At 41.4% G+C, this 11,455-nt stretch overlaps 1 pseudogene; it reads right to left on the reverse strand.

The window, feature by feature from the left end:
- LOC136499467 ((E)-beta-caryophyllene synthase-like) overlaps positions 1-7,870 on the reverse strand; it is a 45,124-nt pseudogene extending 37,254 nt beyond the window's left edge.
- Between the last annotated feature and the right edge of the window lie 3,585 nt (positions 7,871-11,455).

Genomic DNA, 11,455 nt, shown 5'->3' on the forward strand with positions numbered 1-11,455 from the left:
GGACAAGGCATGCATGGCTAGGCACCTGTGCATGGGCATGGCACGGCTACAGTGCAAGGCAATGGAACCAACCTGCAGGAGGCGCTAGGCACTGCCTCCAATCCAACCATGGGGGCATCATCTTCGACTATGACGGCACCGGCATCAGCTAATCTCAATCCAGCCACTGCCCCACCAAATTCCAACAATGCAATGTTCAAGTGTGATGCACTAGAGTCATCCCAAAAAGGGAATCAAAAGAGCAAGGGTAAACCCTACTGTTATCGCTGCCATACTAAAGGGCATACAATTTCAGTTTATACAACAGTTCTTAGCTGTGAGATTTGCTATGGGGATCATGTTAAAAAAGTTTGCCCAAATTTGAAGAATCTCCAATCTACTGCTTTACCATGTGGGTATGTTGTTCAAGGTCTAGGATTCTATTTTATACCTGTTGCAGAAAATCCAAAAGTAGTTTCAGATGATAAATCAGCTGCGGTACGTGTTCTGGAGGGTTCTCTTACTGTAGATCAATTGGCAGTAGAACTCGACAAACTACTACCTGGAAACAGTTGGGTGATTGAGGAGAAAGGCAATGTTACCTTTACCACTAATTTCCCTTCTGCTGAAGTGCTTAATCACATGGTGAACTGGGGTCCGATGGACACCAAAACAGTGAAAGGAAAGATTAGTTTTGAGAAAGGGGCTAAAAATGATGTCTTCAAATATGAGATTGATAAGGTTTGGGTATAGTTTCGGGGATTACCAAAGGAACTGCGAGAGTTCCCTATCATTTGGACAATTGGCTTCATTCTAGGTGTCTCTAGAGCAGCTGATACTAAATTTACAAAGAAGTATGGTAGAGCTAGAATGAAAGTAGCCGTGCTGGATCCCCATCTCATCCCAGATCTTGTGGATGTAGTCATTGGGAACTTTGTCTATGAGCTACAATTCAGAGTGGAGAAGGATATGTCTGATGGTGACCCACAAGTCATTGACATGGACTCTACCATGGACGAGGACAAAGCACCAGAGGAAAAAGGGCCGGAGAACATGGATCATGATGGTAAAAAGATGGAAGACCCGCCAGCTGGTCAAACATCTGAAAAGCATCCTGATGCCTCAGTTGCACCGAGTGGATAGCATAAGAGTAAGGCTACCACTGTTGTTCTTACTGAGTAGGAAGATCTTGTAGCCGCTGGGACCCAGGAGGGTTTTATGAGTACTGCAGAGGTACCCCATCATGTTGATAAGGAAGGCGAAGGTTCCAACTCTGTCAGGAAAAGTGATGTAGTTAAGCCTGTGGTGCTACTTACCCAGACTGGGATGACTCCAGATGGATCTGCAATGTGGAAAGCTAGCATGTTGCAATCCAAGATTGACTCTAGCACTTTGAATAAGACTAAAGCACTGAGTGGTGGGGTAGTGTCGCCAGTGAGAGCTAGTAAAAGAAACGCGTCTACTTCAGAGCGAAACTCATTGGAGAAGGCAACAAAGTTAAAGGCGCGTAGGAACATGGATTCTTCTTCTATCAAAGGTAAAGAACAACCACTTTCTTTTGATGTTTTTGATGATTCTTCTTTATTAGCTTCTACTAGCACACTAGGTATATCACTTGGGGCTAATGAACATGAAGTTACATTCTCTTTGCGACATCTTAGAGACATAGAATCAACCAGAATGTCTGAGAGTAACTTGTTAAAAGTAGATAACAGTTCTTTGGTAGGGGATGTTTCAACTGTTTGTTCAGTAGATGAAGAACTAGACTTATATGCTTTAAATCACATTTGTGCCGAAATCTCTGAAGACTTAGGTGATGGCGGCTGTGACCCACTATGTCTATAGACCCCCATATCACATCTCAAGAAGTCTAGGTCCAAAAAAAATAATAATAAGAAAAAACTAAAAAAAGAATCGCAATGAAAGGAATTTTCTGGAATAGCAATAGTTTTGCTGACACAAAAAAATATAAATTTCTTTCTGATTTAACAAAAGAGAAGAACCTAGACTTCATAGCTGTATCGGAAACCGGCAGAGCCAATTTTCAGCAGTCCACTTTGAATAATATCTGCGCTGGCAGAGATTTTCTTTGGCATTGCATGGCTCCAAGGGGTCGGTCCGGTGGCATGATTCTAGGGGTAAATCTCTTAACCTTTGACATTGGACAAATAGAAGAGGGGGACTTTTTAATTAGGTTTAAGTTGAGACACAAGGAGGATGATTTTAAGTTCAATTTAATCTCAGTGTATGGCCCAGCTCAAGCGGATCTTAAATCACATTTCTTATCCGAATTAGTCCGAGTATGTTCAAAAGAAACATTACCTATTATTATAGGTGGTGATTTTAACATTATTCGTAGACCGGATGAGAAAAACAATGACAACTACAATGATAGATGGCTTTTCTGTTTAATGCTGTAATAGATACTTTAAACCTTAGAGAATTAGAAATGGCAGGGGAAGTTTACTTGGGCGAACAATTTACAAAATCAGACCTTCGAGAAATTAGATAGAATTCTTGTCTGTACGGATTTCGAGTCCAAATACCCTATTTCTAGTGTCCGAGCATTGAGCAGAGAGATTTCTGATCACACTCCACTGTTTTATAGCACAAATAGCCCATCTCCGGCTTACCAGCCACAGTTTAAGTTTGAATTGGGTTGGTTGCTCAGGGATGGATTTTGTGACATGGTGAGAGATGTGTGGCATAGTGTGCTCGTCGAGGGTAGCCCCCTAGAGAGGTGGCAAGCGAAATCAGAAAGCTTCGCCAATACCTCAGAGGATGGGCAAAAAATGTGAGTGGTGCCTACAAGAAAGAAAACAAGACCTTGTTAAACAAACTCGATGAGCGAACTCTTTGCTTGATGAGTCGGAACTAAACTTAAAACACGTGTTAAATGAAAGGCTCGCTGAAATACTTTGAGAAGAGGAACTCAAATGGTACCAAAGGGCAAAGGTTAAGCACCTACTAGAGTGTGATGCTAACACAAAATATTACCATTTGTTGGCTAATGGAAGACATCGGAAAACTCATATTTTCCAGTTGGAGGACGGTCACACTGTAATAGATGGTGATGCTCAGTTGAAGCAGCATATTACCAATTATTACAAGAGTCTTTTTGGTCCTCCGGAGAATTCTTTTAATCAGTTAGATGAACACTATGTTCATGACATTCCACAAGTCTCTGAACTGGAAAATGAGCACTTGACAGATGTCTTCTCGGAATCAGAAGTAAGGACAGCAGTGTTCCAAATGGAACATAATAAGGCACCAGGCCCAGATGGTTTTCCACCAGAATTTTATCAGGTCTTCTGGGACTTATTAAAAGATGATCTGATGGCTATGTTTATGGAATTCCATGAGGGAACCTTGCCTTTGAATAGTCTCAACTTTGGAACGATAATTTTGCTACCAAAAAAGAAAGATGCGAAAGTGATTCAACAATACAGACCAATATGTTTGTTGAATGTTTCTTTCAAAATCTTTACCAAATTTGCAACTAATAGATTATCTACTGTTGCCTAGAAGATTATTAGACCAACACAAACAGCATTCCTTCTAGGTAGAAACATTATGGAAGGCGTAGTAATAATTCACGAGACAATACATGAACTTCACTCGAAAAAACATGATGGGATAATGTTCAAGATAGACTTTGAAAAGGCATATGATAAAGTAAAATGGAGCTTTCTACAACAAACTTTAAGGATGAAAGGTTTCTCACAAAAATGGTGCTCTTGGGTGAAGCAGTTCACACAAGGAGGAAATGTAAATATTAAGGTGAACGATCAACTTGGTTCATACTTCCAAACGAAAAAAGGTTTAAGGCAAGGTGACCCAATGTCTCCAATACTATTTAATATAGTAATAGATATGCTGGCTATACTGATTGCTAGAGTGAAGGAAGCAGGTCAGGTAGAAGGGGTCGTACCTCACCTTGTCCAAGATGGCTTGTCCATCCTCCAATATGCGGACGACACAGTAATATTTATGAGCCATGATGTTGAAAGAGCTAGAAACATGAAGCTAATTTTAAGTACTTTTGAGCAACTCTCAGGGCTTAAAATTAACTTTCACAAGAGTGAGATCTTTTGCTTTGGTAAGGCAAAGGATTATAAGGTGTTTTACTCGCAGCTGTTTGGATGTGGGGTGGGTAAGTTTCCTTTCCGTTACCTTGGTTTACCTATGCACACTAGGAAGTTGAGTAATAAAGATTGGCAGACAATCGAAAACAGAATTGAGAAGAAGCTTAGTGGTTGGAAAGGCAAGTTGCTTTCGGTAGGAGGTCGTTTGGTTTTAATAAATTCGGTGCTCTCGAGCTTACCTATGTTTATGATGTCATTTTTTGAACTCCCAAAAGGAGTTTTTGGAAAAGATTGACTGTTTAAGATCGAGATTCTACTGGCAAAATGACCAACACAAGCGCAAATATAGGCTGGCTAAATGGGAAATTTTGTGCCAACCAAAAATCCAAGGTGGCTTAGGTATTCAAAATTTGGACTTACACAACAGATGTCTGTTAAGTAAATGGCTTTTCAAATTGCTAAATGAGGATAGCATGTGGCAAGAATTATTGAGGAATAAATACATAAAAGATAAGACTCTAGGGAGTTGTACTAAAAAGCCAACTGACTCTCATTTCTGGAAAAGCTTGATGAATGTTAAAGATACTTTCATGGGTTTGGGTTCATTCAGAGTGAAAGACGGATCACAAACTCGTTTTTGGATTGATGCTTGGTTGGGGGACCAGCCACTAAAAGATAGATTTCCTGAGTTGTTCAATATTGTGAGAAGAAAAGAAGATTCGGTGGCAACAGTACTTGCTTCAGTTCCACTTAACATTTTCTTTCGCCGCAATTTAGTGAGTAGAAATTTAAGGGACTGGCTTAGAATTGTTGCTTCTATACAAGATGCGAACTTACTAGAGGAAAGAGACACATTTGTTTGGGCTTTACATTCATCAGGTACTTCCTCGGTTAAATCTATGTATGCCAAGTTAATTAACAATGGGGTCAGAGTGTCACAAGATTTATGGCAGATCAAGATTCCTACAAGAATAAAGATATTCTTGTGGTACCTAAAAAGAGGTGTAATCCTAACCAAAGATAATCTTGCAGGACGTAATTGGAATGGGGACAAAAGTTGTTGCTTTTGTCACTCTACAGAGACTATTCACCACCTTTTTTTTCGAATATGCTTATGCCAAATTTCTGTGGCGCGCTGTACACTTATTTTTTGGAATAGCACCTCCTCTCAACATAGACGATTTATTTATTACTTGGTCTAAGATGGGTGGTGTTATTTCTAACTCATTGTTATTAACAGCAGCAGCGGCTTTATGTTGGACAATTTGGTTAACAAGAAATGAAGTGGTTTTTGACAAATGGAGACCAAAAACTTTTTTGCAGGTGCTCTTCAGGGGAACCCATTGGCTACAGCAGTGGGCAAGACTGCAGCGGCGTGATGATCTACGGGACCAGCTGACCCTTGCTGGGCAACATTTGGAGACTTCAGCCCTGCATTTCTTTAGTTCCAGTGGATGGTTATCTACTAGGTTTTTTGGTTTTTTTTAGTCAAGACTTCTCTTCATGTTTTGTTTCCCAAGGTCTGGATGTGAGCTTCTCAATCTTGTAAGTGGTGTGCTGTGAACTTTGTAATAATGGACCTGATTCTACCTTGGTAGATGAAGCCGGATATAAACTATCCTTTATCTAAAAAAAAGTCCAGGAGAGGGAGCCCAGTATATTGATGGTATGTGCACCCTATTACTATGCTATTGTGTTGAGTTGTTACTTAAACCAAATTTCTATGAATAGTCAACATCTTGAATTTTATTGCCACTGTGACTTTGTGTCACTGAAGACCAAGCTGCGGAGATGGCGCCGGAAAATACTGAAGACTCTGTTGCTGAAGAAGGGGAGCCGATGACTGAAGAAACTGAACATGGGAACATTCAAGCGGGAAGGCGTGCTGGGCCTCCAAGACAGAAGAAGGCGAACGTTAGACTAGCTGGGCCGGAGTGGGCTAAGTAGAGAGGGACCCTGCGTGGCCCAGAACGGAAGGCAGTCCAGGCAACTCCTTCATGTACCGTTGAGTGAGAGGAAGTGAACTCGAACATGATAACTGAATCAGACCGTGCCTAAGGGCGACGGCGGTGGCGGACACGACGGTAGCCGGCGTTCGAGATCGTGTACCCACCAAATACGACCGAATCATCTATAGAGAGTCCTCTATGGTTACACTTTGATCTGAAGATGGTCACTATGGCTTATGATCTCCTTAGTTATATATGAACTACGCATGCCCTTGTCTCCATGAACATGATACTAACCATATATCACATAGCAAGGCAGGCATGCACTATTGAAACCTCCTTGTAATCAATAAGCTATTAAGCTATAAGATAGTCAATGGTGTTCTTCTGAGAAACGAACTTGCCGGTATACGTTCTCGAAGATGCTGCTGCAGTGCCGCAGTGGTTGAGAATGTTAAAATATTAGGTAGAGAAAAAAATTATACACTGGTGTTACTATTGAGCAAAGTAGAGTATCATGATTTTTTATTCTATGATATAGCAGTGCAGAGAGTTTTTTTAAACTAAACCATACGTCACATGACATCACAACCTTACATTGAATTGAAACCCCCAGAAGCCACTTTCTTTGGGTGTCTCCAGAGGCCTTTATCAAATCGCTGGTTCAGAGGGAGGAAAGAGAAGGTAAAAAAAGAAAAAAAAATCCAGTACACACAACAGTAATCTAGAAGGACGGCAGAGCAGTGACACAGAAGTGGTTGGAGATCGTCCGAGGCTGCGATCTGGCCTCTTGAACTCTTGCTAGCGTTTTCCTTTTTTCGTCGTTATCTTTCATCAGTTTTGAATATAATATGCTCCTCGCTGGCGATTTGGATTGCCGTTGGACACACCCTTATTGCTAAATGCTGAGATCCCTATGCCATATCAGAGGATCGCCATCTATTCTATGTTAATCTAAAATAGTTTTTGCTTGTTCTAATTAGTAATCCTTGTTGTTGATTTTGACAGGGTTAGCTGATACTAACCTGGCAAGGTCCATGATGCTCCACTAAGACGCAGAAGTCCAATGCTGTGTTTTTGGCGTCGCAGAAACCAAAAACTGACTTTCAGAAGCCTTTTACACAAGGCTACCAGTCTACAGAAGTATCTATCAATATAGAACGTGTGCTTGATGAGTGTTAAGTAATAATATAGAACGTGTGTAAGTAGAGCATGTTCTGCTAGTTTAAATAAGAGCCAACTTTGATTGAAGCAGTCTGCAGTGACATAATTTTAGAAGCTGAGAATAAGAGCCTAACTTTGATTGAAGTAGTGACACAATTTTAGAAGGTGATATGATGTTTAATCCAATAATCGCGGAAAAGGTGTTCATAGGAGAACGATACAGTGCTGGTGACCTAGTCTCTGAATGCATTCGTTTTCTGTCAGTGCAAAAAGAAAAAAAAAATTCCATTGCCAGGATAAGAACTCGGGTCTCTCGGGTGAGAACCGAGTATCCTAACCAGCTAGACTACAACGGATTGCACTAGAACTCCTTCTGTAATCCCTATCTCAAACAAGAATATTAAAATCGATGAGACACCACGCTCCATACCCATGCTTCCTGAGCAAATAGAACTTCAGCGAGGTGATGTAGAGATTGTGCCTCCATCCTCATCTTCGTAGACAAAGCAAAGCAACTCGTCGATCTTCTTCCGTACCAGCATGTCACATCTTCCGTACCAGGATGGAGGAGGCAACGGTTTCTAAAATAATTTGCCTCACTTCTTCCTTCTTGATTTGTGCCTTCTCCTTCGACAATAGTAGAAATGTCCTTTTGAATCGGTGCCAGTACCACTTACTAATGCTTTCATGCATAACTTTGCAGTGCCACCGGAAACTTGATGAACACACCTAGAGAGCTGAAGGCGGTGTTAGACTGTAGATGTTACTAGGGATAGATCTGAGGGGGTTCTTGCTGTTGAATAGTATCACGAAACCTAGAATGTCTACTAGAGCATGTAGAACGAGAGAAAGAGAAGGAAGGAAGGTGTTGAACCTGACACCGCAGAGGGGGAGGGTTCAGTGGACGCCATGGAGTCGATGTCTGTGCTAGGGCAGCGATGGTCGGTGAAGACGGCTTCGGAGATGCGCGGTGGCGACCGGCGATGAAGACAGTGTTGATCGAGCGGGCAGCGCGACTGGTGGCTTCCTGTCACTGGCTGCGCCCCTCTCTGATCGGATTAGGGTTTAGGTGTCGGTGGGGAGCTCGGCTCAGGTCAATCTCGTGATAAGAGTCGTCGGCCCCCACCTCTTTTTATAGCGCAGTGTGACAGGGGCCCTCCAGCCATGGTGGGCTGGGCGCCCCCGATCAGGGCGCGAATCAAAGGCCCAACTGGGCCGTTGGGTCCAGTTGGGATTAGAGATCAATCTAACAATCTCCCCCTTGATCTCTTTCCATCTTTCACTTTCATATCATTTACTTTTGTTCATTCCATTACAGATTAGCGCATAAAGCATGTCTCATCGTCATGGTCCATTGCCGATAGATTTAACAGCTACAACACACTACTCTGTTCTAAAATAGATACTTATTTTTAGGCCTTCTTTTGTCCAGGAATTATAGGCTTTCCCTTAAACCCATGCTGGCTACATGTTCTCTGAACACGTTGGGTGGTAAGCCTTTTGTAAGAGTATCCGCGAGCATCTTTACTGTACTTATATGCTCTAAAGACTTATGACTTGATCCTGGACTTTATCTTTCACAACATAATACTTTATGTCAATGTGTTTGGCAGCACCACTTGACTTAATGTTGTGAGCATACTGTACGACTGGATTATTATCGCAGTATAACTTAAGTAGTCTATAGAAGTCGTCAACCACCTTCAAACCGGGTATGAACTTCTTTAGCCAGTTCACCTGCCCTGTTGCCTCATAACAAGCTACAAACTCGGCATACATTGTGGACGATGTAGTGATGGTTTGCTTTGAGCTTTTTCATGAAATAGCTCCCCCTGCGAGAGTAAATACATATCCAGACGTGGATTTTCTATCATCTCCCGCATAATTAGAATCTGAATATCCCACTATATGGAGTGAATCAGATCTTCTATACGTCATCATGAGGTCTTTCGTTCCTTGCAAATAACGCAAGACTTTCTTTATCAATTTCCAGTGTTCTATACCAAGATTGCTCTGGAATCTGCCAAGTAACCCGGTAACAAATGCCAAGTCAGGGCGCATGCATACTTGAGCATATTGCAAGCTTTCGACAGCTGAAGCATATGGACCGCTTTCATTCGATCGATCTCATATTGGTTCCTGAGGCATTGAAAATCTCCATATCTATCACCCTTGACTATTGGAGCAAGTGAGGGACTACATTTGTGCATACTGAATTTCTTTAAGATCTTTTCTATGTATGCCTTTTGTGACAGTCCTAATACCCCTTTACTTCTATCATGGTGAATCTCGATCCCTAGAACAAACAAAGCTTCACCAAGATCTTTCATATCAAATTTTGAGGACAAGAACTTCTTTGTCTCCAGTAGTAGACTGACATCACTACTAGCAAGTAAGATATCATCCACATACAGGACAAGGAAGATAAACTTCCCATTCTTAAACTTTGTATAGACACAATTGTCCTCTACATTATCTTTAAACCCAAAATTCCTTATTGTCTGATCAAACTTCAAGTACCACTGTCTTGAAGCTTGTTTTAATCCATAAATGGATTTCTTTAGGCGGCATCCTATTCGTTCTTTTCCTTCAATGACAAAACCTTTCGGTTGTGCCATGTAAACTCTTTCCTCCAAGTCCCCGTTGAGAAATGTCATCTTTACATCCATCTGATGTAATTCGAAATCGTAATGTGCCACTAAAGCCATTATGATTATAAAGGAATCCTTACATGAGACTGAAGAAAATATCTCATTGTAATCAATCCCTTCTCTTTGCATAAAGCCTTTTGCCACAAGTCGTGCTTTATATCTCTCTATATTCCCTTAAGAGTCAAGCTTTGTTTTGTAGACCCATTTACAGCCTACTATTTTGGCTCCTTTAGGAATTATCTCCAAATCCCAAACTTTATTGGCATTCATAGATTTCATTTCATCTTCCATGGCCTTGAGCCACTTTGATGAATGATCACTTCTCATGGCTTCTTCAAATGAGGTGGGATCATCCTCTATTTGAAATTCCTCAGTGTTGTACACTTCATAATCAGCATGAATAGCTGATTTTCTAACTCTTTGAGACCTTCTAGGGGCCTCCACATTTGGCATATCTTTTGTTTGAGGCTGTTGTTGCTCCCCCTCATGTGTGGCAATTGATTCTATAGGATCCTGAAGAACATGTTCCTCATCATCATTCATTGTTGCCACGGGCGGAACAACAACAGGTGTTGGCACTACAGTATTTTGTACTGTCGGTGCAGCGACAGCAGGTAGTGAGAAAAATGGCTCATGAATCATCGGAGTGGGCGCATACACCCGCTTCTCTTCAAGGTCAATTTCTCGAGCTACCATGCTCCCCCTCATCATTTCACCCTCTAGGAAGACAGTGTGTCTTGTTTCCACAAACTTTGTATGCCTATCTAGACAGTAGAAATGAAAACCTTTTGACTTTTCTGGGTAGCCAATGAAATGACAACTTACTATTTTGGGATCTTGCTTCTCAATGTTTGGGTTAAATACTTTAGCCTCAACAGGACTCCCCCACACGCGTAAGTGGTTTAGTGAGGGTACTCTTCCTGTCCACAACTCATACGGTGTTTTGGACACCGACTTACTTGGTACTCTATTGAGAATATGAATGATGGGTTTTAACGCCTCCATCCACAGGCTCATCGGTAAGGTGGAGTAACTTATCATACTGCGCACCATATCCATCATGGTACGATTGCGCCTTTCATTCTGCTGAGGTTCGCCCGATGTAGAATACTGGGCTACTATGCCATTCTCCTGTAAGAACCTTGCAAAAGGTCCAAGAACTTGACCATATGGAGTATGCCGACCGTAGTACTCCCCCCATGGTCGGACCTGACTCTCTTAATCTTTAAATTGTGTTGGTTTTCAACTTCTACCTTATATATCTTAAATTTATCCAATGCTTCTGTTCTTTCTTTGATTGGATAAATGTAGCTATAACGGGAGTAATCATCTGTGAATGTTATGAACGAATCATAACCATCCACACTCTTTACAGGAAACGGACCACAAATGTCTGTGTGTATAATCTATAGAATTCCTACGCTTCGTTTGGCATCTTTTTTTAATTTTCTTTACATACTTTCCTTTAATGCATTCTCTGCATTGTTCTCAATCTGAGAGCTCTAATGGAGGAAGAATATCATTCTTAACTAGTCTTTCTATTCTCCCCCTCGAAATATGACCTAAACGACAGTGCCATAATTTCGACAATGCATCGTGAGCTCTCTTTCGTTTTATGTTTACATCC

The sequence above is a fragment of the Miscanthus floridulus genome, chromosome 13, assembly GCF_019320115.1.
Source record: "Miscanthus floridulus cultivar M001 chromosome 13, ASM1932011v1, whole genome shotgun sequence".
NCBI lineage: Eukaryota > Viridiplantae > Streptophyta > Magnoliopsida > Poales > Poaceae > Miscanthus > Miscanthus floridulus.